The sequence below is a fragment of the Camelus ferus genome, chromosome 23 (assembly GCF_009834535.1).
Source record: "Camelus ferus isolate YT-003-E chromosome 23, BCGSAC_Cfer_1.0, whole genome shotgun sequence".
Lineage (NCBI taxonomy): Eukaryota > Metazoa > Chordata > Mammalia > Artiodactyla > Camelidae > Camelus > Camelus ferus.
Window position 1 is genome coordinate 190,494 of NC_045718.1, and position 27,232 is coordinate 217,725.

The following is a 27,232-nucleotide window of genomic DNA, read 5'->3' on the forward strand; positions in this document are numbered from 1 at the left end:
TTGGGAACACAAAGTTTCTTTTCAGTTGCAAACTACACTCCATACATATATAAGGGGAGGTAGAATTTCCAACTCATTTTTACAGTGAAAACTGCAGGAACTTCACACCGGCACTAGGAAACAGACTGAGAAAACAGGGTAAAAGTTTCCCCTGCAACGCGTTCCGTTGGTGCTAGAAGAACGAACGTCTCTCCACATGCTAACTTCTCAGAGAGAAATGTGTGTGAAAGCCGTCCTTCATACAGCTTGTTGGGAATACAAAGTTTCTTTTCAGTTGCAAACTCCACTCCATACATATATATGGGGAGGTACTAGCTCCAACTCGGTTTTAAAGTGAAAACTGCAGGAACTTCACAACGGCACTAAGAAACAGACTGAGAAAGCAGAGTAAAAGTTTCTCCTGCAACCCGTTCCCATGTTTCTGGATGAACGAACGTCTCTCCACATGCTCAGTTCTGAGAGATAAGTGTGTGTGAAAGCCGTCCTTCATCTAGCTTGTTGGGAACACAAAGTTTCTTTTCAGTTGCAAACCCTACTCCATACAGATATAAGGGGAGGTACTAGCTCCTACACGGTTTTACAGTGAAAACTGCAGGAAATTCACACCAGCACTAGGAAACAGACTGAGAAATCAGAGTACATGTTTCTCCTGTCACCCGTTCCCTTGGTGCTAAATGAACGAACGTCTGTCCAATTGCTAACTTCTCAGAGATAAAAGTGTGTGGAAGCCTTCCTTCACCCAGGTTGTTGGGAACACAAAGTTTCTTTTCAGTTGCCAACTCCACTCCATAAAGTTATATGGGGAGATACAAGCTCCAAATCGGTTTTACAGTGAAAACTGCAGCAATTTCAAACAGGGACTAAGAAAAAACCTGAGAAAGCAGAGTAAAAGTTTCTCCTGCAACCCGTTCCTCGGTGCTAGATGAATGAACGTCTCTACACATACTGAGTTTAGAGAGATAAGTGTGTGTGAAAGCTTTCCCAAACCTAGCTTGTTGGGATCACAAAGATACTTTTCAGTTGACAACTCCAATCCATAAAGATATATGGGAAAATACTTGATCCAAATCTGTTTTACAGTGAAAACTGCAGGAACTTCAAACCGGCACTAGGAAACAGACTGAGAAACCAGATTAAAAGTTTCTCCTGCCACCCGTTCCCTTGGTGCTAGATGAACGAACGTCTGTCCACTTGCTAATTTCTGAGAGAAAATTGTGTGTGAAAGCCTTTCTTCACCTAGCTTGTTGGGAACACAAAGTTTCTTTTCAGTTGCCAACTCCACTCCATACAGATATATGGGGAGGTACTTGCTCCAACACGGTTTTACAGTGAAAACTGCAGGAACTTCAAACGGCACTAGGAAACAGACTGAGAAACCAGAGTAAAAGTTTCTCCTGCAAACCTTTCCCTTGTAGCTAGATGAACGAATGTCTCTACACATGCTCAGTTCTGAGAAAAAAAGTGTGTGTGAAAGCTTTCCTTCACCTAGCTTTTTGGGAACACAAGGTTTCTCTTCTGTTTAAACTCCACTATATACATACATATGAGGAGGTACAAGATCCAACTCAGTTTTACAGTGAAACCTGCAGGAACTTCAACCCGGCACTAAGAAACAGACTGAGAAACCAGATTAATAGTTTCTCCTGCCACACTTTCCCTTGGTGTTAGATGAACGAACGTCTCTCACATGCTAACTTCTGAGAGATAAATTTGTGTGAAAGCCGTCCTTAATAAAACTTGTTGGGAACTCAAAGTTTCTTTTCAGTTGCAAACACCAATCCATACAGATATATGGGGAGGTACTAGCTCCAACTCGGTTTTACAGTGAAAAACGCAGGAAATTCACAACGACACTAAGAAACAGACTGAGAAAGCAGAGTAAAAGTTACTCCTGCAAACCGTTCCATTGGTGCTAGATGAACGAACGTCTCTTCACATGCTCAGTTCTGAGAAATAACTGTGTGTGAAAGCCATAATTCATCTAGCTTGTTGGGAACACAAAGATTCTTTTCAGTTGCAAACCCTACTCCATACAGATATATGGGTTGGTACTAGCTCCAAGTCGGTTTTACAGTGAAAACTGCAGGAAATTCTCACCAGTACTAGGAAAAAGACTGAGAAAGAAGAGTACAAGTTTTTCCTGCAACCCGTTCCCTTGGTGCTAGATGAACGAACGTCTCTCCAAGTGCTCAGTTCTGAGTGATAAATGTGTGTGAAATCTGTCCTTCATCTATCTTGTTGGGAACCCATAGTTTCTATTAAGTTGAAAACTCCACTCCATACATATATATGGGGTGTTACAAGCCCCAACTCTATATTACAGTGAAAAGTGCAGGAACTACAAACCGGCACTAGGAAACACACTGAGAAAGCAGAGTACAAGTTTCTCCTGCAAACATTTCCCTTGGTGCTAGATGAATGAACGTCTCTTCACATGATCAGTTGTGAGAGATAAGTGTGTGTGAAAGCCGTCCTTCACCTATCTTGTTGGGAACACAAAGTTTCTTTTCAGTTGCCAACTCCACTCCATACATATATACGGGGAATTACTAGCTCCAACACGGTTTTACAGTGAAAACTGCAGGAACTTCAAACCGGCACTAGGAAACAGACTGTAAAAGAAGAGTAAAAGTTTCTCCTGCAACCCGTTCCCTTGGGACTAGATGAACGAACATCTCTCCACATACAGAGTTTTGAGAGTTAATTGTGTGTGATAGCCGTCCATCATCTAGCTTGTTGGGAACACAAAGTTTCTTTTCAGTTGCCAACTCCACTCCGTATATATATATGGGTAGGTACTAGCTCCAACTCAGTTTTACAGTGAAAACTGCAGGAACTTCACACCGGCAGTAGGAAACAGACTAAGAAAGCACAGTAAAAATTTCTCCAGCAAACCGTTCCCTTGGTGCTAGGTGAACGAACGTCTCTTCGCATACTCAGTTCTGAGAAATAAGTGTGTGTGAAAGCCGTCTTTCACCTATCTTTTTGGGAACACAAAATTCCTTTTCAGTAGCAAACTCCACTGCATATATTTATATCGGGAAGTACTGGCTCCAAATCTGTTTTACAGTGAAAACTGCAGGAACTTCAAACCGACACTAGGAAACAGACAGAGAAAACAGATAAAAATTTTCTCCTGCCACCAGTTCCCTTGGTGCTAGATGAACGAAAGTCTCTTCACATGCTCAGTTCTGAGAGATAAGTGTGTGTGAAAGCCGAACTTCAAATAGCTTGTTGGGAACACAAAGTTACTTTTCAGTTGCAAACCCCACTCCATACATATATATGGGGAGGTACTTCCTCCTACTTGGGTTTACAGTGAAAACTGCAGGAAATTCAAACCGGCACAAGGAAACAGACTGAGAAAGCAGAGTAAAAGTTTCTCTTGTAAACAATTCAATTTTTGCCAGCTGAACTAATATCTCTACACATGCTTAGTTCAGTGATATGTGGGTGTTAAAGCCGTTCTTCACCTAGCTTGTTGGGAACACAAAGTTTCTTTTCACTTTCAAACCCCACTCCATAAATATATATGTTGATGTACAAGCTCCAACTCAGTTTTACAGTGAAACCTGCAGTAACTTCAAACCGGCACAAGGAAACAGACTGAGAAACCAGATTAAAAGATTCCCCTGCCACCCTTTCCCTTAAAGCTAGATGAACGAACGTCTCTCCGCATGATCAGTTTTGAGAGAAAAGTGTGTGTGAAAGCCGTCCTTCACCTAGATTGTTGGGAACACATAGTTCCTTTTCAGTTGCAAACTCCACTCCATATATTTATATGGGGAGGTACTGGCTCCAAATCTATTTAACAGTGAAAACTGCAGGAACTTCAAACCGGCACTAGGAAACAGACTGACAAAGCACAGTAAAAGTTTCTCCTTCAAACCTTTCCCTGAGTTCTAAATGAACGAACGTCTCTCCACATGCTCAGTTCTGAGAAATAAGTGTGTGTGAAAGCCCTACTTCACCTAGCTTGTTGGGAACCCAAATTTCTTTTCTTTTGCAAACTCCACTCCATACAGTTATATGGGTAGGTACTAGCTAAAACTCGGTTTTACGGTGAAACTGCAGGAACATCAAACCGGCAATTAGAAACAGACTGAGAAACCAGAGTAAAAGTTTCCCCTGCAAACCGTTCCCTTTGTGCTAGATGAACGAACGTCTCTCCACATACTGAGTTTAGAGAGATAAATGGGTGTGAAAGCCTTTACTTCATCAAGCTTGTTGGGAACACAAAGTTTCTTTTCAGTTGCAAACTCCACTCCATACACATATAAGTGGAGGTACAAGCTCCAACTCATTTTTACAGAGAAAACTGCAGGAACTACAAACCGGCACTAGGAAACAGACTGAGAAAGCAGAGTAAAAGTTTCTCATGCAAACCTTTCCCTTGGTTCTAGATGAACGAAATTCTCCCCACATGCTCAGTTCTGAAAAATAATTGTTGGTGAAAGCCGTCCTTCATCTAGCTGGTTGGGAACACATAATTTCTATTGAGTTGAAATCTCCACTCCATACATATATATGGGGAGTTACAATCTCCAACTCGATTTTACCGAGAAAACTGCAGGAAATTCAAACCGGCACAAGGAAACAGACTGAGAAACAAAATTAAAAGTTTCACCTGCTACCTTTTCCCTTAGTGCTAGATGAACGAACGTCTTTCCACATGATCAGTTTTGAGAGATAAGTGTGTGTGAAAGCCGTCCTTCACCTAGCTTGTTGGGAACACATAGTTTCTTTTCAGTTGCAGAATCCACTCCATACAGATATATGGGGAGGTACAAGCTCCAAATCTGTTTTACAGTGAAAACTGCAGGAACTTCACACCGGCAGTAGGAAACAGACTGAGAAAGCAGAATAAAAGTTTCTCCTGCAAACCGTTCCCTTGTTGCTAGATGAACGATCGTAACTTCACATGCTAAGTTCGGAGAAATAAGTGTGTGTTAAAGCCGAACTTCACCTATCTTGTTGGGAACACAAAGATTGTTTTCAGTAGCAAACACCACTCCATACATTTATATGGGGAGGTACTGGCTCCAACTCTGTTTTATAGTGAAATTTGCAGGAACTTCAAACCGGCTCAAGGAAACAGACTGAGAAACCAGATTAAAATTTTGTACTTCCACGCGTTCCATTGGTGCTAGATGAACAGAAGTCTCTTCACATGCTCAGTTCTGAGAGATAAGTGTGTGTGAATACCGAACTTCACCTAGCTTGTTGGGAACACAAAGTTTCTTTTCAGTTGCAAACTCCACTCCATAAATATATATGGGGACGTACTACCTACTACTCCGTTTTACAGTGAAAACTGCAGGAACATAAAACCGGAACTAGGAAACAGACTGAGAAAGCAGAGTAAAAATTTCTCCGGCAACCCGTTCCCTTGGTGCTAGATGAACGAATTTCTGTCCACTTGCTAAGTTCTGAGAAATAATAGTGTGTGAAAGTCGTCCTACTCCTAGCTTGTTGGGAACACAATGTTGCTTTTCAGTTGCAAAATCAACTCCATACATATATATGGGGAGGTACTAGCTCCAACTAGGTTTTACATTGAAAACTGCAGGAACTTCAAACAGGCACTAGGAAACAGACTACTAATGCAGAGTAAAATTTCTACGGCATCCCGTTCCCTTGGTGCTAGATGAACGAAGGTCTCTCCACGTACTAAGTTTTGAGAGATAAGTGAGTGTGAAAGCCGTCCGAAATCTAGCTTGTTGGGAACACAAAGATTCTTTTCAGTTGCCAACTCCACTCCATATATATATATGGGTATGTACTAGCTCCAAACGGTTTTACAGTGAAAACGGCAACAACTTCAAAAAGGGACTAAGAAAAAGACTGAGAAAGCAGAGTAAAATTTTCTCCTGCAACCCGTTCCCTTGGTGCAAGATGAATGAACGTCTCTACACATACTGAGTTTAGAGAGATAAATCTGTGTGAAAGCCGTCCTTCATCTAGCTTGTTGGGAACACAAAGTTTCTTTTCAGTTGCAAAGTCAACTCCATACATATATATGGGGAGGTACTAGCTCCAACTAGGTTTTACATTGAAAACTGCAGGAACTTCAAACCGGCACTAGGAAACAGACTGTAAAAGAAGAGTAAAAGTTTCTCCTGCAACCCGTTCCCTTGGGACTAGATGAACGAACATCTCTCCACATACTGAGTTTTGAGAGATAATTGTGTGTGATAGCCGTCCTTCATCTAGCTTGTTGGGAACACAAAGATTCTTTTCAGTTGCCAAGTCCACTCCATATATATATATGGGTAGGTACTAGCTCCAACTCGGTTTTACAGTGAAAACTGCAGGAACTTCACACCGGCAGTAGGAAACAGACTGAGAAAGCAGAGTAAAAGTTTCTCTTGTAAACAATTCAATTTTTGCCAGCTGAACTAATATCTCTACACATGCTTAGTTCAGTGATATGTGGGTGTTAATGCCGTCCTTCACCTAGCTTGTTGGGAACACAAAGTTTCTTTTCACTTTCAAACCCCACTCCATAAATATATATGTTGATGTACAAGCTCCAACTCAGTTTTACAGTGAAACCTGCAGTAACTTCAAACCGGCACAAGGAAACAGACTGAGAAACCAGATTAAAAGATTCCCCTGCCACCCTTTCCCTTAAAGCTAGATGAACGAACGTCTCTCCGCATGATCAGTTTTGAGAGAAAAGTGTGTGTGAAAGCCGTCCTTCACCTAGATTGTTGGGAACACATAGTTCCTTTTCAGTTGCAAACTCCACTCCATATATTTATATGGGGAGGTACTGGCTCCAAATCTATTTAACAGTGAAAACTGCAGGAACTTCAAACCGGCACTAGGAAACAGACTGAGAAAGCACAGTAAAAGTTTCTCCTTCAAACCTTTCCCTGAGTTCTAAATGAACGAACGTCTCTCCACATGCTCAGTTCTGAGAAATAAGTGTGTGTGAAAGCCCTACTTCACCTAGCTTGTTGGGAACCCAAATTTCTTTTCTTTTGCAAACTCCACTCCATACAGTTATATGGGTAGGTACTAGCTAAAACTCGGTTTTACGGTGAAACTGCAGGAACATCAAACCGGCAATTAGAAACAGACTGAGAAACCAGAGTAAAAGTTTCCCCTGCAAACCGTTCCCTTTGTGCTAGATGAACGAACGTCTCTCCACATACTGAGTTTAGAGAGATAAATGGGTGTGAAAGCCTTTACTTCATCAAGCTTGTTGGGAACACAAAGTTTCTTTTCAGTTGCAAACTCCACTCCATACACATATAAGTGGAGGTACAAGCTCCAACTCATTTTTACAGAGAAAACTGCAGGAACTACAAACCGGCACTAGGAAACAGACTGAGAAAGCAGAGTAAAAGTTTCTCATGCAAACCTTTCCCTTGGTTCTAGATGAACGAAATTCTCCCCACATGCTCAGTTCTGAAAAATAATTGTTGGTGAAAGCCGTCCTTCATCTAGCTGGTTGGGAACACATAATTTCTATTGAGTTGAAATCTCCACTCCATACATATATATGGGGAGTTACAATCTCCAACTCGATTTTACCGAGAAAACTGCAGGAAATTCAAACCGGCACAAGGAAACAGACTGAGAAACAAAATTAAAAGTTTCACCTGCTACCTTTTCCCTTAGTGCTAGATGAACGAACGTCTTTCCACATGATCAGTTTTGAGAGATAAGTGTGTGTGAAAGCCGTCCTTCACCTAGCTTGTTGGGAACACATAGTTTCTTTTCAGTTGCAGAATCCACTCCATACAGATATATGGGGAGGTACAAGCTCCAAATCTGTTTTACAGTGAAAACTGCAGGAACTTCACACCAGCAGTAGGAAACAGACTGAGAAAGCAGAATAAAAGTTTCTCCTGCAAACCGTTCCCTTGTTGCTAGATGAACGATCGTAACTTCACATGCTAAGTTCGGAGAAATAAGTGTGTGTTAAAGCCGAACTTCACCTATCTTGTTGGGAACACAAAGATTGTTTTCAGTAGCAAACACCACTCCATACATTTATATGGGGAGGTACTGGCTCCAACTCTGTTTTATAGTGAAATTTGCAGGAACTTCAAACCGGCTCAAGGAAACAGACTGAGAAACCAGATTAAAATTTTGTACTTCCACGCGTTCCATTGGTGCTAGATGAACAGAAGTCTCTTCACATGCTCAGTTCTGAGAGATAAGTGTGTGTGAATACCGAACTTCACCTAGCTTGTTGGGAACACAAAGTTTCTTTTCAGTTGCAAACTCCACTCCATAAATATATATGGGGACGTACTACCTACTACTCCGTTTTACAGTGAAAACTGCAGGAACATAAAACCGGAACTAGGAAACAGACTGAGAAAGCAGAGTAAAAATTTCTCCGGCAACCCGTTCCCTTGGTGCTAGATGAACGAATTTCTGTCCACTTGCTAAGTTCTGAGAAATAATAGTGTGTGAAAGTCGTCCTACTCCTAGCTTGTTGGGAACACAATGTTGCTTTTCAGTTGCAAAATCAACTCCATACATATATATGGGGAGGTACTAGCTCCAACTAGGTTTTACATTGAAAACTGCAGGAACTTCAAACCGGCACTAGGAAACAGACTGTAAAAGAAGAGTAAAAGTTTCTCCTGCAACCCGTTCCCTTGGGACTAGATGAACGAACATCTCTCCACATACTGAGTTTTGAGAGATAATTGTGTGTGATAGCCGTCCTTCATCTAGCTTGTTGGGAACACAAAGATTCTTTTCAGTTGCCAAGTCCACTCCATATATATATATGGGTAGGTACTAGCTCCAACTCGGTTTTACAGTGAAAACTGCAGGAACTTCACACCGGCAGTAGGAAACAGACTGAGAAAGCAGAGTAACAGTTTCTCCTGCAAACCGTTCCCTTGGTGCTAGATGAACGTACGTCTCTTCGCATGCTCAGTTCTGAGAAATAACTGTGTGTGAAAGCCGTCTTTCACCTATCTTTTTGGGAACACAAAATTCCTTTTCAGTAGCAAACTCCACTGCATATATTTATATCGGGAAGTACTGGCTCCAAATCTGTTTTACAGTGAAAACTTCAGGAACTTCAAACCGACACTAGGAAACAGACAGAGAAAATAGATAAAAATTTTCTCCTGCCACCAGTTCCCTTGGTGCTAGATGAACGAAAGTCTCTTCACATGCTCAGTTCTGAGAGATAAGTGTGTGTGAAAGCCGAACTTCAAATAGCTTGTTGGGAACTCAAAGTTACTTTTCAGTTGCAAACCCCACTCCATACATATATATGGGGAGGTACTTCCTCCTACTTGGGTTTACAGTGAAAACTGCAGGAAATTCAAACCGGCACAAGGAAACAGACTGAGAAAGCAGAGTAAAAGTTTCTCCTGCAACCCGTTACTTTGGTGCTATATGAACGAAATTCTGTCCACTTTCTAAGTTCTGAGAAATAATTGTGTGTGAAAGCCTTTCTTCAACAAGCTTGTTGGGAACCCAAAGTTGCTTTTCAGTTGCAAACTCCACTCCATACATATATATGTGGAGGTACTAGCTCCAACACGATTTTACAGTGAAAACTGCAGGAACTTCACCACGGCAGTAGGAAACAGACTGAGAAAGCAGAGTAAAAGTTTCTCCTGCAAACCGTTTCCTTGGTGCTAAATGAACGAACGTCTCTTTGCATGCTCAGTTCTTAGAAATAACTGTGTGTGAAAGCCGTCCTTCACCTATCTTGTTGGGAACACTAAGTTCCTTTTCAGTTGCAAAATCCACTCAATATATTTATATGGGGAGGTACTGGCTCCAACTCTGTTTAACAGTGAAAACTGCAGGAACTTCAAACCGGCACTAGGAAACAGACTGAGAAGCCAGATAAAATTTTCTCCTGCCACCCGTTCCCTTGGTGCTAGATGATCGAACGTCTCTCCACGTACTGATTTTTGAGAGATTAGTGTGTGTGAAAGCCGTCCGTCTTCTAGCTTGTTGGGAACACAAAGTTTCTTTTCAGCTGCAAACTCCACTCCATAAAACTATATGGGGAGTTACTTGCTCCAAATCAATTTTACAGTGAAAACTGCAGGAAGTACAAACCGGAACTAGGAAACAGACTGAGAAAGCAGAGTAAAAGTTTCTCCTGCAACCCGTTCCCTTGGTGCTATATGAACGAACTTCTGTCCACTTGCTAAATTCTGAGAAATAATTGTGTGTGAAAGCCTTTCTTCACCAAGCTTGTTCGGAACACAAAGTTACTTTTCAGTTGCCAACTCCACTCCATAAAGTTTTATGTGGAGGTACAAGCTCCAATACCATTTTACAGTGAAAACTGCAGCAACTTCAAACAGGGACTAAGAAAAAGACTGAGAAAGCACAGTAAATGTTTCTCCTGCAAACCGTTCCCTTGGTGCAAGATGAATGAACGTCTCTACACATACTGAGTCTAGAGAGATAAATCTGTGTGAAAGCCGTCCTTCATCTAGCTTGTTGGGAACACAAAGTTTCTTTTCAGTTGCAAACTCAACTCCATACATATATATGGGGAGGTACTAGCTCCAAATCGATTTTACATTGAAAACTGCAGGAACATCAAACCGGCACTAGGAAACTGACTGTGAAACCACATAAAAATTTTCTCCTGCCACCCATTCACTTGATGCTAGATGAACGAACGTCTCTCCACGTACTGAGTTTAGAGAGATAAATGTGTGTGAAATCCGTCCTTCATCTAGCTTGTTGGGAACACAAAGATTCTTTTCAGTTGCAAACTCCACTCCAGACATATACATGGGGAGTTACTAGCTTCAACACTTTTTTACAGGGAAAACTGCCGGAAAAACAAACCGGCACTACGAAACAGACTGAGAAAGCAGAGTAAAATTTTCTCCTGCAACCCGTTCCCTTGGTGCTAGATGAAAGAACGTCTCTCCACATGCTCAGTTCTGTGAAATAAGTGTGTGTGAAAGTCGTCTTTCTCCTAGCTTTTTGGGAACACAATGTTGCTTTTCAGTTGCAAACTCCACTCCATACAGATATATGGGGAGGTAATAACTAAAACTCTGTTTTACAGTGAAAACTGATGAACATCAAACCGGCACTAGGAAACAGACTGAGAAAGCAGAGTAAAAGTTTCTCATTCAACCCGTTCCCTTGGTGCTAGATGAACGAAAGTTTCTCCACTTGCTAAGTTCTTAGAGATAACTGTGTGTGAAAGCCTTCCCACACCTAGCTTGTTGGGAACACAAAGTTTCTTTTCAGTGGCCAACTCCAATCCATAAAGATATATGGGGAGGTACTTGATCCAAATCTGTTTTACAGTGAAAACTGCAGGAACTTCAAACCGGTACTAGGAAACAGACTGAGAAAGCGGAGTAAAAGTTTCTCCTTCAACCCGTTCCCTTTTTGCTAGATGAACGAACGTCTCTCCACATGCTCAGTTCTGAGAGATAAGTGTGTGTGTGAAAGCCGTCCTTCATCTAGCTTGTTGGGAACACAAAGTTTCTTTTCAGTTGCAAACACTACTCCATACAGATATAAGGGGATGTACTAGCTCCGACACGGTTTTACAGTGAAAACAGTAGGAAATTCCCACCAGCACTAGGAAACAGACTGAGAAAGCAGAGTACATGTTTCTCCTGTCACCCGTTCCCTTGTTGCTAAATGAACGAACGTCTGTCCAATTGCTAAGTTCTGAGAGATAATTGTGTGTTAAAGCCTTCCTTCACCCAGCTTGTTGGGAACACAAAGTTCCTTTTCAGTTGCAAACTCCAATCCGTACAGATATATGGGGAGGTACTACCTCCAACTCGGTTTTACAGTGGAAACTGCAGGAATTTCAAACCGGCACTAGGAAAGAGACTGAGATAGCACAGTAAAAGTTTCTCCTGCAAACCGTTCCCTTGGTGCTAGATGAACGAATGTCTTTTCACATACTGAGTTTTGAGAGATAAGTGTGTGTGAAAGCCGTCCTTCACCTCGCTTGTTGGGAACACAAAGTTTCTAATCAATTGCAATCTCCACTCCATAAATATATATGGGGAGGTACTAAATCCATCTCTGTTTTACAGTGAAAACTGCAAGAATTTCAAACCGGAACTAGAAAACAGACTGAGAAAGCAGAGTAAAAGTTTCTCCAGAAACCCGTTTCCTTGCTGCTACATGAAAGAAAGTCGGTCAACTTGCTAAGTTCTGAGAGAAAATTGTGTGTGAAAGCCTTTCTTCACCTAGGTTTTTGGGAACACAAACTTTCTTTTCAGTTGTCAACTCCACTCCATACAGATATATAGGTAGGTACTAGCTCCAACTCTTTTATACAGTGAATACTGCAGGAAATTCTAACCGGCACTAGGAAACAGACTGAGAAAGCAGAGTAAAAGTTTCTCCTGCAAACCGTTCCATTGGTGCTAGATGAACGAAGGTCTCTTCACATGCTCAGTTCTCAGAAAAAAGTGTGTGTGAAAGCCGTCCTTCACCTAGATTTTTGGGAACACAAAGTTTCTCTTCCGTTTCAAACTCCACTACATACATACATATGAGGAGGTACAAGATCCAACTCAGCTTTACAGTGAAACCTGCAGGAACTACAAGCCGGCATTAGGAAACAGACTGAGAAACAAGATTAAAAGTTTCCCCTGCCACCCGTTCCCTTAGTTCTAGATGAACGAAAGTCTCTCCACATGCTCAGTTTTGAGAGATAAGTGTGTGTGAAAGCCGTCCTTCACCTAGCTTGTTGGGAACACAAAGTTTCTTTTCAGTTGCAAACTACACTCCATACATATATAAGGGGAGGTAGAATTTCTAACTCATTTTTACAGTGAAAACTGCAGGAACTTCACACCGGCACTAGGAAACAGACTGAGAAAACAGGGAAAAAGTTTCCCCTGCAACCCGTTCCCATGTTTCTGGATGAACGAACGTCTCTCCACATGCTCAGTTCTGAGAGATAAGTGTGTGTGAAAGCCGTCCTTCATCTAGCTTGTTGGGAACACAAAGTTTCTTTTCAGTTGCAAACCCTACTCCATACAGATATAAGGGGAGGTACTAGCTCCTACACGGTTTTACAGTGAAAACTGCAGGAAATTCACACCAGCACTAGGAAACAGACTGAGAAATCAGAGTACATGTTTCTCCTGTCACCCGTTCCCTTGGTGCTAAATGAACGAACGTCTGTCCAATTGCTAAGTTCTCAGGGATAAAAGTGTGTGGAAGCCTTCCTTCACCCAGGTTGTTGGGAACACAAAGTTTCTTTTCAGTTGCCAACTCCACTCCATAAAGTTATATGGGGAGATACAAGCTCCAAATCGGTTTTACAGTGAAAACTGCAGCAATTTCAAACAGGGACTAAGAAAAAACCTGAGAAAGCAGAGTAAAAGTTTCTCCTGCAACCCGTTCCTCGGTGCTAGATGAATGAACGTCTCTACACATACTGAGTTTAGAGAGATAAGTGTGTGTGAAAGCTTTCCCAAACCTAGCTTGTTGGGATCACAAAGATTCTTTTCAGTTGACAACTCCAATCCATAAAGATATATGGGAAAGTACTTGATCCAAATCTGTTTTACAGTGAAAACTGCAGGAACTTCAAACCGGCACTAGGAAACAGACTGAGAAACCAGATTAAAAGTTTCTCCTGCCACCCGTTCCCTTGGTGCTAGATGAACGAACATCTGTCCACTTGCTAATTTCTGAGAGAAAATTGTGTGTGAAAGCCTTTCTTCACCTAGCTTGTTGGGAACACAAAGTTTCATTTCAGTTGCCAACTCCACTCCATACAGATATATGGGGAGGTACTAGCTCCAACACGGTTTTACAGTGAAAACTGCAGGAACTTCAAACGGCACTAGGAAACAGACTGAGAAACCAGAGTAAAAGTTTCTCCTGCAAACCTTTCCCTTGTAGCTAGATGAACGAATGTCTCTACACATGCTCAGTTCTGAGAAAAAATGTGTGTGTGAAAGCTTTCCTTCACCTAGCTTTTTGGGAACACAAGGTTTCTCTTCCGTTTAAACTCCACTATATACATACATATGAGGAGGTACAAGATCCAACTCGGGTTTACAGTGAAACCTGCAGGAACTTCAACCCGGCACTAAGAAACAGACTGAGAAACCAGATTAATAGTTTCTCCTGCCACCCTTTCCCTTGGTGTTAGATGAACGAACGTCTCTCACATGCTAACTTCTGAGAGATAAATTTGTGGGAAAGCCGTCCTTAATATAACTTGTTGGGAACTCAAAGTTTCTTTTCAGTTGCAAACACCAATCCATACAGATATATGGGGAGGTACTAGCTCCAACTCGGTTTTACAGTGAAAAACGCAGGAAATTCACAACGACACTAAGAAACAGACTGAGAAAGCAGAGTAAAAGTTACTCCTGCAAACCGTTCCATTGGTGCCAGATGAACGAACGTCTCTTCACATGCTCAGTTCTGAGAAATAACTGTGTGTGAAAGCCATAATTCATCTAGCTTGTTGGGAACACAAAGATTCTTTTCAGTTGCAAACCCTACTCCATACAGATATATGGGTTGGTACTAGCTCCAAGTCGGTTTTACAGTGAAAACTGCAGGAAATTCTCACCAGTACTAGGAAAAAGACTGAGAAAGAAGAGTACAAGTTTTTCCTGCAACCCGTTCCCTTCGTGCTAGATGAACGAACGTCTCTCCAAATGCTCAGTTCTGAGTGATAAATGTGTGTGAAATCTGTCCTTCATCTATCTTGTTGGGAACCCATAGTTTCTATTAAGTTGAAAACTCCACTCCATACATATATATGGGGTGTTACAAGCCCCAACTCTATATTACAGTGAAAAGTGCAGGAACTACAAACCGGCACTAGGAAACACACTGAGAAAGCAGAGTACAAGTTTCTCCTGCAAACATTTCCCTTGGTGCTAGATGAATGAACGTCTCTTCACATGATCAGTTCTGAGAGATAAGTGTGTGTGAAAGCCGTCCTTCACCTATCTTGTTGGGAACACAAAGTTTCTTTTCAGTTGCCAACTCCACTCCATACATATATACGGGGAATTACTAGCTCCAACACGGTTTTACAGTGAAAACTGCAGGAACTTCAAACCGGCACTAGGAAACAGACTGTAAAAGAAGAGTAAAAGTTTCTCCTGCAACCCGTTCCCTTGGGACTAGATGAACGAACATCTCTCCACATACAGAGTTTTGAGAGTTAATTGTGTGTGATAGCCGTCCATCATCTAGCTTGTTGGGAACACAAAGTTTCTTTTCAGTTGCCAACTCCACTCCGTATATATATATGGGTAGGTACTAGCTCCAACTCAGTTTTACAGTGAAAACTGCAGGAACTTCACACCGGCAGTAGGAAACAGACTAAGAAAGCACAGTAAAAATTTCTCCAGCAAACCGTTCCCTTGGTGCTAGGTGAACGAACGTCTCTTCGCATACTCAGTTCTGAGAAATAAGTGTGTGTGAAAGCCGTCTTTCACCTATCTTTTTGGGAACACAAAATTCCTTTTCAGTAGCAAACTCCACTGCATATATTTATATCGGGAAGTACTGGCTCCAAATCTGTTTTACAGTGAAAACTGCAGGAACTTCAAACCGACACTAGGAAACAGACAGAGAAAACAGATAAAAATTTTCTCCTGCCACCAGTTCCCTTGGTGCTAGATGAACGAAAGTCTCTTCACATGCTCAGTTCTGAGAGATAAGTGTGTGTGAAAGCCGAACTTCAAATAGCTTGTTGGGAACACAAAGTTACTTTTCAGTTGCAAACCCCACTCCATACATATATATGGGGAGGTACTTCCTCCTACTTGGGTTTACAGTGAAAACTGCAGGAAATTCAAACCGGCACAAGGAAACAGACTGAGAAAGCAGAGTAAAAGTTTCTCTTGTAAACAATTCAATTTTTGCCAGCTGAACTAATATCTCTACACATGCTTAGTTCAGTGATATGTGGGTGTTAAAGCCGTTCTTCACCTAGCTTGTTGGGAACACAAAGTTTCTTTTCACTTTCAAACCCCACTCCATAAATATATATGTTGATGTACAAGCTCCAACTCAGTTTTACAGTGAAACCTGCAGTAACTTCAAACCGGCACAAGGAAACAGACTGAGAAACCAGATTAAAAGATTCCCCTGCCACCCTTTCCCTTAAAGCTAGATGAACGAACGTCTCTCCGCATGATCAGTTTTGAGAGAAAAGTGTGTGTGAAAGCCGTCCTTCACCTAGATTGTTGGGAACACATAGTTCCTTTTCAGTTGCAAACTCCACTCCATATATTTATATGGGGAGGTACTGGCTCCAAATCTATTTAACAGTGAAAACTGCAGGAACTTCAAACCGGCACTAGGAAACAGACTGACAAAGCACAGTAAAAGTTTCTCCTTCAAACCTTTCCCTGAGTTCTAAATGAACGAACGTCTCTCCACATGCTCAGTTCTGAGAAATAAGTGTGTGTGAAAGCCCTACTTCACCTAGCTTGTTGGGAACCCAAATTTCTTTTCTTTTGCAAACTCCACTCCATACAGTTATATGGGTAGGTACTAGCTAAAACTCGGTTTTACGGTGAAACTGCAGGAACATCAAACCGGCAATTAGAAACAGACTGAGAAACCAGAGTAAAAGTTTCCCCTGCAAACCGTTCCCTTTGTGCTAGATGAACGAACGTCTCTCCACATACTGAGTTTAGAGAGATAAATGGGTGTGAAAGCCTTTACTTCATCAAGCTTGTTGGGAACACAAAGTTTCTTTTCAGTTGCAAACTCCACTCCATACACATATAAGTGGAGGTACAAGCTCCAACTCATTTTTACAGAGAAAACTGCAGGAACTACAAACCGGCACTAGGAAACAGACTGAGAAAGCAGAGTAAAAGTTTCTCATGCAAACCTTTCCCTTGGTTCTAGATGAACGAAATTCTCCCCACATGCTCAGTTCTGAAAAATAATTGTTGGTGAAAGCCGTCCTTCATCTAGCTGGTTGGGAACACATAATTTCTATTGAGTTGAAATCTCCACTCCATACATATATATGGGGAGTTACAATCTCCAACTCGATTTTACCGAGAAAACTGCAGGAAATTCAAACCGGCACAAGGAAACAGACTGAGAAACAAAATTAAAAGTTTCACCTGCTACCTTTTCCCTTAGTGCTAGATGAACGAACGTCTTTCCACATGATCAGTTTTGAGAGATAAGTGTGTGTGAAAGCCGTCCTTCACCTAGCTTGTTGGGAACACATAGTTTCTTTTCAGTTGCAGAATCCACTCCATACAGATATATGGGGAGGTACAAGCTCCAAATCTGTTTTACAGTGAAAACTGCAGGAACTTCACACCGGCAGTAGGAAACAGACTGAGAAAGCAGAATAAAAGTTTCTCCTGCAAACCGTTCCCTTGTTGCTAGATGAACGATCGTAACTTCACATGCTAAGTTCGGAGAAATAAGTGTGTGTTAAAGCCGAACTTCACCTATCTTGTTGGGAACACAAAGATTGTTTTCAGTAGCAAACACCACTCCATACATTTATGTGGGGAGGTACTGGCTCCAACTCTGTTTTATAGTGAAATTTGCAGGAACTTCAAACCGGCTCAAGGAAACAGACTGAGAAACCAGATTAAAATTTTGTACTTCCACGCGTTCCATTGGTGCTAGATGAACAGAAGTCTCTTCACATGCTCAGTTCTGAGAGATAAGTGTGTGTGAATACCGAACTTCACCTAGCTTGTTGGGAACACAAAGTTTCTTTTCAGTTGCAAACTCCACTCCATAAATATATATGGGGACGTACTACCTACTACTCCGTTTTACAGTGAAAACTGCAGGAACATAAAACCGGAACTAGGAAACAGACTGAGAAAGCAGAGTAAAAATTTCTCCGGCAACCCGTTCCCTTGGTGCTAGATGAACGAATTTCTGTCCACTTGCTAAGTTCTGAGAAATAATAGTGTGTGAAAGTCGTCCTACTCCTAGCTTGTTGGGAACACAAAGTTGCTTTTCAGTTGCAAAATCAACTCCATACATATATATGGGGAGGTACTAGCTCCAACTAGGTTTTACATTGAAAACTGCAGGAACTTCAAACAGGCACTAGGAAACAGACTACTAATGCAGAGTAAAATTTCTACGGCATCCCGTTCCCTTGGTGCTAGATGAACGAAGGTCTCTCCACGTACTAAGTTTTGAGAGATAAGTGAGTGTGAAAGCCGTCCGAAATCTAGCTTGTTGGGAACACAAAGATTCTTTTCAGTTGCCAACTCCACTCCATATATATATATGGGTAGGTACTAGCTCCAACTCGGTTTTACAGTGAAAACGGCAACAACTTCAAAAAGGGGCTAAGAAAAAGACTGAGAAAGCAGAGTAAAATTTTCTCCTGCAACCCGTTCCCTTGGTGCAAGATGAATGAACGTCTCTACACATACTGAGTTTAGAGAGATAAATCTGTGTGAAAGCCGTCCTTCATCTAGCTTGTTGGGAACACAAAGTTTCTTTTCAGTTGCAAAGTCAACTCCATACATATATATGGGGAGGTACTAGCTCCAACTAGGTTTTACATTGAAAACTGCAGGAACTTCAAACCAGCACTAGGAAACAGACTGTAAAAGAAGAGTAAAAGTTTCTCCTGCAACCCGTTCCCTTGGGACTAGATGAACTAACATCTCTCCACATACTGAGTTTTGAGAGATAATTGTGTGTGATAGCCGTCCTTCATCTAGCTTGTTGGGAACACAAAGATTCTTTTCAGTTGCCAAGTCCACTCCATATATATATATGGGTAGGTACTAGCTCCAACTCGGTTTTACAGTGAAAACTGCAGGAACTTCACACCGGCAGTAGGAAACAGACTGAGAAAGCAGAGTAAAAGTTTCTCTTGTAAACAATTCAATTTTTGCCAGCTGAACTAATATCTCTACACATGCTTAGTTCAGTGATATGTGGGTGTTAATGCCGTCCTTCACCTAGCTTGTTGGGAACACAAAGTTTCTTTTCACTTTCAAACCCCACTCCATAAATATATATGTTGATGTACAAGCTCCAACTCAGTTTTACAGTGAAACCTGCAGTAACTTCAAACCGGCACAAGGAAACAGACTGAGAAACCAGATTAAAAGATTCCCCTGCCACCCTTTCCCTTAAAGCTAGATGAACGAACGTCTCTCCGCATGATCAGTTTTGAGAGAAAAGTGTGTGTGAAAGCCGTCCTTCACCTAGATTGTTGGGAACACATAGTTCCTTTTCAGTTGCAAACTCCACTCCATATATTTATATGGGGAGGTACTGGCTCCAAATCTATTTAACAGTGAAAACTGCAGGAACTTCAAACCGGCACTAGGAAACAGACTGAGAAAGCACAGTAAAAGTTTCTCCTTCAAACCTTTCCCTGAGTTCTAAATGAACGAACGTCTCTCCACATGCTCAGTTCTGAGAAATAAGTGTGTGTGAAAGCCCTACTTCACCTAGCTTGTTGGGAACCCAAATTTCTTTTCTTTTGCAAACTCCACTCCATACAGTTATATGGGTAGGTACTAGCTAAAACTCGGTTTTACGGTGAAACTGCAGGAACATCAAACCGGCAATTAGAAACAGACTGAGAAACCAGAGTAAAAGTTTCCCCTGCAAACCGTTCCCTTTGTGCTAGATGAACGAACGTCTCTCCACATACTGAGTTTAGAGAGATAAATGGGTGTGAAAGCCTTTACTTCATCAAGCTTGTTGGGAACACAAAGTTTCTTTTCAGTTGCAAACTCCACTCCATACACATATAAGTGGAGGTACAAGCTCCAACTCATTTTTACAGAGAAAACTGCAGGAACTACAAACCGGCACTAGGAAACAGACTGAGAAAGCAGAGTAAAAGTTTCTCATGCAAACCTTTCCCTTGGTTCTAGATGAACGAAATTCTCCCCACATGCTCAGTTCTGAAAAATAATTGTTGGTGAAAGCCGTCCTTCATCTAGCTGGTTGGGAACACATAATTTCTATTGAGTTGAAATCTCCACTCCATACATATATATGGGGAGTTACAATCTCCAACTCGATTTTACCGAGAAAACTGCAGGAAATTCAAACCGGCACAAGGAAACAGACTGAGAAACAAAATTAAAAGTTTCACCTGCTACCTTTTCCCTTAGTGCTAGATGAACGAACGTCTTTCCACATGATCAGTTTTGAGAGATAAGTGTGTGTGAAAGCCGTCCTTCACCTAGCTTGTTGGGAACACATAGTTTCTTTTCAGTTGCAGAATCCACTCCATACAGATATATGGGGAGGTACAAGCTCCAAATCTGTTTTACAGTGAAAACTGCAGGAACTTCACACCGGCAGTAGGAAACAGACTGAGAAAGCAGAATAAAAGTTTCTCCTGCAAACCGTTCCCTTGTTGCTAGATGAACGATCGTAACTTCACATGCTAAGTTCGGAGAAATAAGTGTGTGTTAAAGCCGAACTTCACCTATCTTGTTGGGAACACAAAGATTGTTTTCAGTAGCAAACACCACTCCATACATTTATGTGGGGAGGTACTGGCTCCAACTCTGTTTTATAGTGAAATTTGCAGGAACTTCAAACCGGCTCAAGGAAACAGACTGAGAAACCAGATTAAAATTTTGTACTTCCACGCGTTCCATTGGTGCTAGATGAACAGAAGTCTCTTCACATGCTCAGTTCTGAGAGATAAGTGTGTGTGAATACCGAACTTCACCTAGCTTGTTGGGAACACAAAGTTTCTTTTCAGTTGCAAACTCCACTCCATAAATATATATGGGGACGTACTACCTACTACTCCGTTTTACAGTGAAAACTGCAGGAACATAAAACCGGAACTAGGAAACAGACTGAGAAAGCAGAGTAAAAATTTCTCCGGCAACCCGTTCCCTTGGTGCTAGATGAACGAATTTCTGTCCACTTGCTAAGTTCTGAGAAATAATAGTGTGTGAAAGTCGTCCTACTCCTAGCTTGTTGGGAACACAAAGTTGCTTTTCAGTTGCAAAATCAACTCCATACATATATATGGGGAGGTACTAGCTCCAACTAGGTTTTACATTGAAAACTGCAGGAACTTCAAACAGGCACTAGGAAACAGACTACTAATGCAGAGTAAAATTTCTACGGCATCCCGTTCCCTTGGTGCTAGATGAACGAAGGTCTCTCCACGTACTAAGTTTTGAGAGATAAGTGAGTGTGAAAGCCGTCCGAAATCTAGCTTGTTGGGAACACAAAGATTCTTTTCAGTTGCCAACTCCACTCCATATATATATATGGGTAGGTACTAGCTCCAACTCGGTTTTACAGTGAAAACGGCAACAACTTCAAAAAGGGGCTAAGAAAAAGACTGAGAAAGCAGAGTAAAATTTTCTCCTGCAACCCGTTCCCTTGGTGCAAGATGAATGAACGTCTCTACACATACTGAGTTTAGAGAGATAAATCTGTGTGAAAGCCGTCCTTCATCTAGCTTGTTGGGAACACAAAGTTTCTTTTCAGTTGCAAAGTCAACTCCATACATATATATGGGGAGGTACTAGCTCCAACTAGGTTTTACATTGAAAACTGCAGGAACTTCAAACCGGCACTAGGAAACAGACTGTAAAAGAAGAGTAAAAGTTTCTCCTGCAACCCGTTCCCTTGGGACTAGATGAACGAACATCTCTCCACATACTGAGTTTTGAGAGATAATTGTGTGTGATAGCCGTCCTTCATCTAGCTTGTTGGGAACACAAAGATTCTTTTCAGTTGCCAAGTCCACTCCATATATATATATGGGTAGGTACTAGCTCCAACTCGGTTTTACAGTGAAAACTGCAGGAACTTCACACCGGCAGTAGGAAACAGACTGAGAAAGCAGAGTAAAAGTTTCTCTTGTAAACAATTCAATTTTTGCCAGCTGAACTAATATCTCTACACATGCTTAGTTCAGTGATATGTGGGTGTTAATGCCGTCCTTCACCTAGCTTGTTGGGAACACAAAGTTTCTTTTCACTTTCAAACCCCACTCCATAAATATATATGTTGATGTACAAGCTCCAACTCAGTTTTACAGTGAAACCTGCAGTAACTTCAAACCGGCACAAGGAAACAGACTGAGAAACCAGATTAAAAGATTCCCCTGCCACCCTTTCCCTTAAAGCTAGATGAACGAACGTCTCTCCGCATGATCAGTTTTGAGAGAAAAGTGTGTGTGAAAGCCGTCCTTCACCTAGATTGTTGGGAACACATAGTTCCTTTTCAGTTGCAAACTCCACTCCATATATTTATATGGGGAGGTACTGGCTCCAAATCTATTTAACAGTGAAAACTGCAGGAACTTCAAACCGGCACTAGGAAACAGACTGAGAAAGCACAGTAAAAGTTTCTCCTTCAAACCTTTCCCTGAGTTCTAAATGAACGAACGTCTCTCCACATGCTCAGTTCTGAGAAATAAGTGTGTGTGAAAGCCCTACTTCACCTAGCTTGTTGGGAACCCAAATTTCTTTTCTTTTGCAAACTCCACTCCATACAGTTATATGGGTAGGTACTAGCTAAAACTCGGTTTTACGGTGAAACTGCAGGAACATCAAACCGGCAATTAGAAACAGACTGAGAAACCAGAGTAAAAGTTTCCCCTGCAAACCGTTCCCTTTGTGCTAGATGAACGAACGTCTCTCCACATACTGAGTTTAGAGAGATAAATGGGTGTGAAAGCCTTTACTTCATCAAGCTTGTTGGGAACACAAAGTTTCTTTTCAGTTGCAAACTCCACTCCATACACATATAAGTGGAGGTACAAGCTCCAACTCATTTTTACAGAGAAAACTGCAGGAACTACAAACCGGCACTAGGAAACAGACTGAGAAAGCAGAGTAAAAGTTTCTCATGCAAACCTTTCCCTTGGTTCTAGATGAACGAAATTCTCCCCACATGCTCAGTTCTGAAAAATAATTGTTGGTGAAAGCCGTCCTTCATCTAGCTGGTTGGGAACACATAATTTCTATTGAGTTGAAATCTCCACTCCATACATATATATGGGGAGTTACAATCTCCAACTCGATTTTACCGAGAAAACTGCAGGAAATTCAAACCGGCACAAGGAAACAGACTGAGAAACAAAATTAAAAGTTTCACCTGCTACCTTTTCCCTTAGTGCTAGATGAACGAACGTCTTTCCACATGATCAGTTTTGAGAGATAAGTGTGTGTGAAAGCCGTCCTTCACCTAGCTTGTTGGGAACACATAGTTTCTTTTCAGTTGCAGAATCCACTCCATACAGATATATGGGGAGGTACAAGCTCCAAATCTGTTTTACAGTGAAAACTGCAGGAACTTCACACCGGCAGTAGGAAACAGACTGAGAAAGCAGAATAAAAGTTTCTCCTGCAAACCGTTCCCTTGTTGCTAGATGAACGATCGTAACTTCACATGCTAAGTTCGGAGAAATAAGTGTGTGTTAAAGCCGAACTTCACCTATCTTGTTGGGAACACAAAGATTGTTTTCAGTAGCAAACACCACTCCATACATTTATGTGGGGAGGTACTGGCTCCAACTCTGTTTTATAGTGAAATTTGCAGGAACTTCAAACCGGCTCAAGGAAACAGACTGAGAAACCAGATTAAAATTTTGTACTTCCACGCGTTCCATTGGTGCTAGATGAACAGAAGTCTCTTCACATGCTCAGTTCTGAGAGATAAGTGTGTGTGAATACCGAACTTCACCTAGCTTGTTGGGAACACAAAGTTTCTTTTCAGTTGCAAACTCCACTCCATAAATATATATGGGGACGTACTACCTACTACTCCGTTTTACAGTGAAAACTGCAGGAACATAAAACCGGAACTAGGAAACAGACTGAGAAAGCAGAGTAAAAATTTCTCCGGCAACCCGTTCCCTTGGTGCTAGATGAACGAATTTCTGTCCACTTGCTAAGTTCTGAGAAATAATAGTGTGTGAAAGTCGTCCTACTCCTAGCTTGTTGGGAACACAAAGTTGCTTTTCAGTTGCAAAATCAACTCCATACATATATATGGGGAGGTACTAGCTCCAACTAGGTTTTACATTGAAAACTGCAGGAACTTCAAACAGGCACTAGGAAACAGACTACTAATGCAGAGTAAAATTTCTACGGCATCCCGTTCCCTTGGTGCTAGATGAACGAAGGTCTCTCCACGTACTAAGTTTTGAGAGATAAGTGAGTGTGAAAGCCGTCCGAAATCTAGCTTGTTGGGAACACAAAGATTCTTTTCAGTTGCCAACTCCACTCCATATATATATATGGGTAGGTACTAGCTCCAACTCGGTTTTACAGTGAAAACGGCAACAACTTCAAAAAGGGACTAAGAAAAAGACTGAGAAAGCAGAGTAAAATTTTCTCCTGCAACCCGTTCCCTTGGTGCAAGATGAATGAACGTCTCTACACATACTGAGTTTAGAGAGATAAATCTGTGTGAAAGCCGTCCTTCATCTAGCTTGTTGGGAACACAAAGTTTCTTTTCAGTTGCAAAGTCAACTCCATACATATATATGGGGAGGTACTAGCTCCAACTAGGTTTTACATTGAAAACTGCAGGAACTTCAAACCGGCACTAGGAAACAGACTGTAAAAGAAGAGTAAAAGTTTCTCCTGCAACCCGTTCCCTTGGGACTAGATGAACGAACATCTCTCCACATACTGAGTTTTGAGAGATAATTGTGTGTGATAGCCGTCCTTCATCTAGCTTGTTGGGAACACAAAGATTCTTTTCAGTTGCCAAGTCCACTCCATATATATATATGGGTAGGTACTAGCTCCAACTCGGTTTTACAGTGAAAACTGCAGGAACTTCACACCGGCAGTAGGAAACAGACTGAGAAAGCAGAGTAAAAGTTTCTCTTGTAAACAATTCAATTTTTGCCAGCTGAACTAATATCTCTACACATGCTTAGTTCAGTGATATGTGGGTGTTAATGCCGTCCTTCACCTAGCTTGTTGGGAACACAAAGTTTCTTTTCACTTTCAAACCCCACTCCATAAATATATATGTTGATGTACAAGCTCCAACTCAGTTTTACAGTGAAACCTGCAGTAACTTCAAACCGGCACAAGGAAACAGACTGAGAAACCAGATTAAAAGATTCCCCTGCCACCCTTTCCCTTAAAGCTAGATGAACGAACGTCTCTCCGCATGATCAGTTTTGAGAGAAAAGTGTGTGTGAAAGCCGTCCTTCACCTAGATTGTTGGGAACACATAGTTCCTTTTCAGTTGCAAACTCCACTCCATATATTTATATGGGGAGGTACTGGCTCCAAATCTATTTAACAGTGAAAACTGCAGGAACTTCAAACCGGCACTAGGAAACAGACTGAGAAAGCACAGTAAAAGTTTCTCCTTCAAACCTTTCCCTGAGTTCTAAATGAACGAACGTCTCTCCACATGCTCAGTTCTGAGAAATAAGTGTGTGTGAAAGCCCTACTTCACCTAGCTTGTTGGGAACCCAAATTTCTTTTCTTTTGCAAACTCCACTCCATACAGTTATATGGGTAGGTACTAGCTAAAACTCGGTTTTACGGTGAAACTGCAGGAACATCAAACCGGCAATTAGAAACAGACTGAGAAACCAGAGTAAAAGTTTCCCCTGCAAACCGTTCCCTTTGTGCTAGATGAACGAACGTCTCTCCACATACTGAGTTTAGAGAGATAAATGGGTGTGAAAGCCTTTACTTCATCAAGCTTGTTGGGAACACAAAGTTTCTTTTCAGTTGCAAACTCCACTCCATACACATATAAGTGGAGGTACAAGCTCCAACTCATTTTTACAGAGAAAACTGCAGGAACTACAAACCGGCACTAGGAAACAGACTGAGAAAGCAGAGTAAAAGTTTCTCATGCAAACCTTTCCCTTGGTTCTAGATGAACGAAATTCTCCCCACATGCTCAGTTCTGAAAAATAATTGTTGGTGAAAGCCGTCCTTCATCTAGCTGGTTGGGAACACATAATTTCTATTGAGTTGAAATCTCCACTCCATACATATATATGGGGAGTTACAATCTCCAACTCGATTTTACCGAGAAAACTGCAGGAAATTCAAACCGGCACAAGGAAACAGACTGAGAAACAAAATTAAAAGTTTCACCTGCTACCTTTTCCCTTAGTGCTAGATGAACGAACGTCTTTCCACATGATCAGTTTTGAGAGATAAGTGTGTGTGAAAGCCGTCCTTCACCTAGCTTGTTGGGAACACATAGTTTCTTTTCAGTTGCAGAATCCACTCCATACAGATATATGGGGAGGTACAAGCTCCAAATCTGTTTTACAGTGAAAACTGCAGGAACTTCACACCGGCAGTAGGAAACAGACTGAGAAAGCAGAATAAAAGTTTCTCCTGCAAACCGTTCCCTTGTTGCTAGATGAACGATCGTAACTTCACATGCTATGTTCGGAGAAATAAGTGTGTGTTAAAGCCGAACTTCACCTATCTTGTTGGGAACACAAAGATTGTTTTCAGTAGCAAACACCACTCCATACATTTATATGGGGAGGTACTGGCTCCAACTCTGTTTTATAGTGAAATTTGCAGGAACTTCAAACCGGCTCAAGGAAACAGACTGAGAAACCAGATTAAAATTTTGTACTTCCACGAGTTCCATTGGTGCTAGATGAACAGAAGTCTCTTCACATGCTCAGTTCTGAGAGATAAGTGTGTGTGAATACCGAACTTCACCTATCTTGTTGGGAACACAAAGATTGTTTTCAGTAGCAAACACCACTCCATACATTTATATGGGGAGGTACTGGCTCCAACTCTGTTTTATAGTGAAATTTGCAGGAACTTCAAACCGGCTCAAGGAAACAGACTGAGAAACCAGATTAAAATTTTGTACTTCCACGAGTTCCATTGGTGCTAGATGAACAGAAGTCTCTTCACATGCTCAGTTCTGAGAGATAAGTGTGTGTGAATACCGAACTTCACCTAGCTTGTTGGGAACACAAAGTTTCTTTTCAGTTGCAAACTCCACTCCATAAATATATATGGGGACGTACTACCTACTACTCCGTTTTACAGTGAAAACTGCAGGAACATAAAACCGGAACTAGGAAACAGACTGAGAAAGCAGAGTAAAAATTTCTCCGGCAACCCGTTCCCTTGGTGCTAGATGAACGAATTTCTGTCCACTTGCTAAGTTCTGAGAAATAATAGTGTGTGAAAGTCGTCCTACTCCTAGCTTGTTGGGAACACAAAGTTGCTTTTCAGTTGCAAAATCAACTCCATACATATATATGGGGAGGAACTAGCTCCAACTAGGTTTTACATTGAAAACTGCAGGAACTTCAAACCGGCACTAGGAA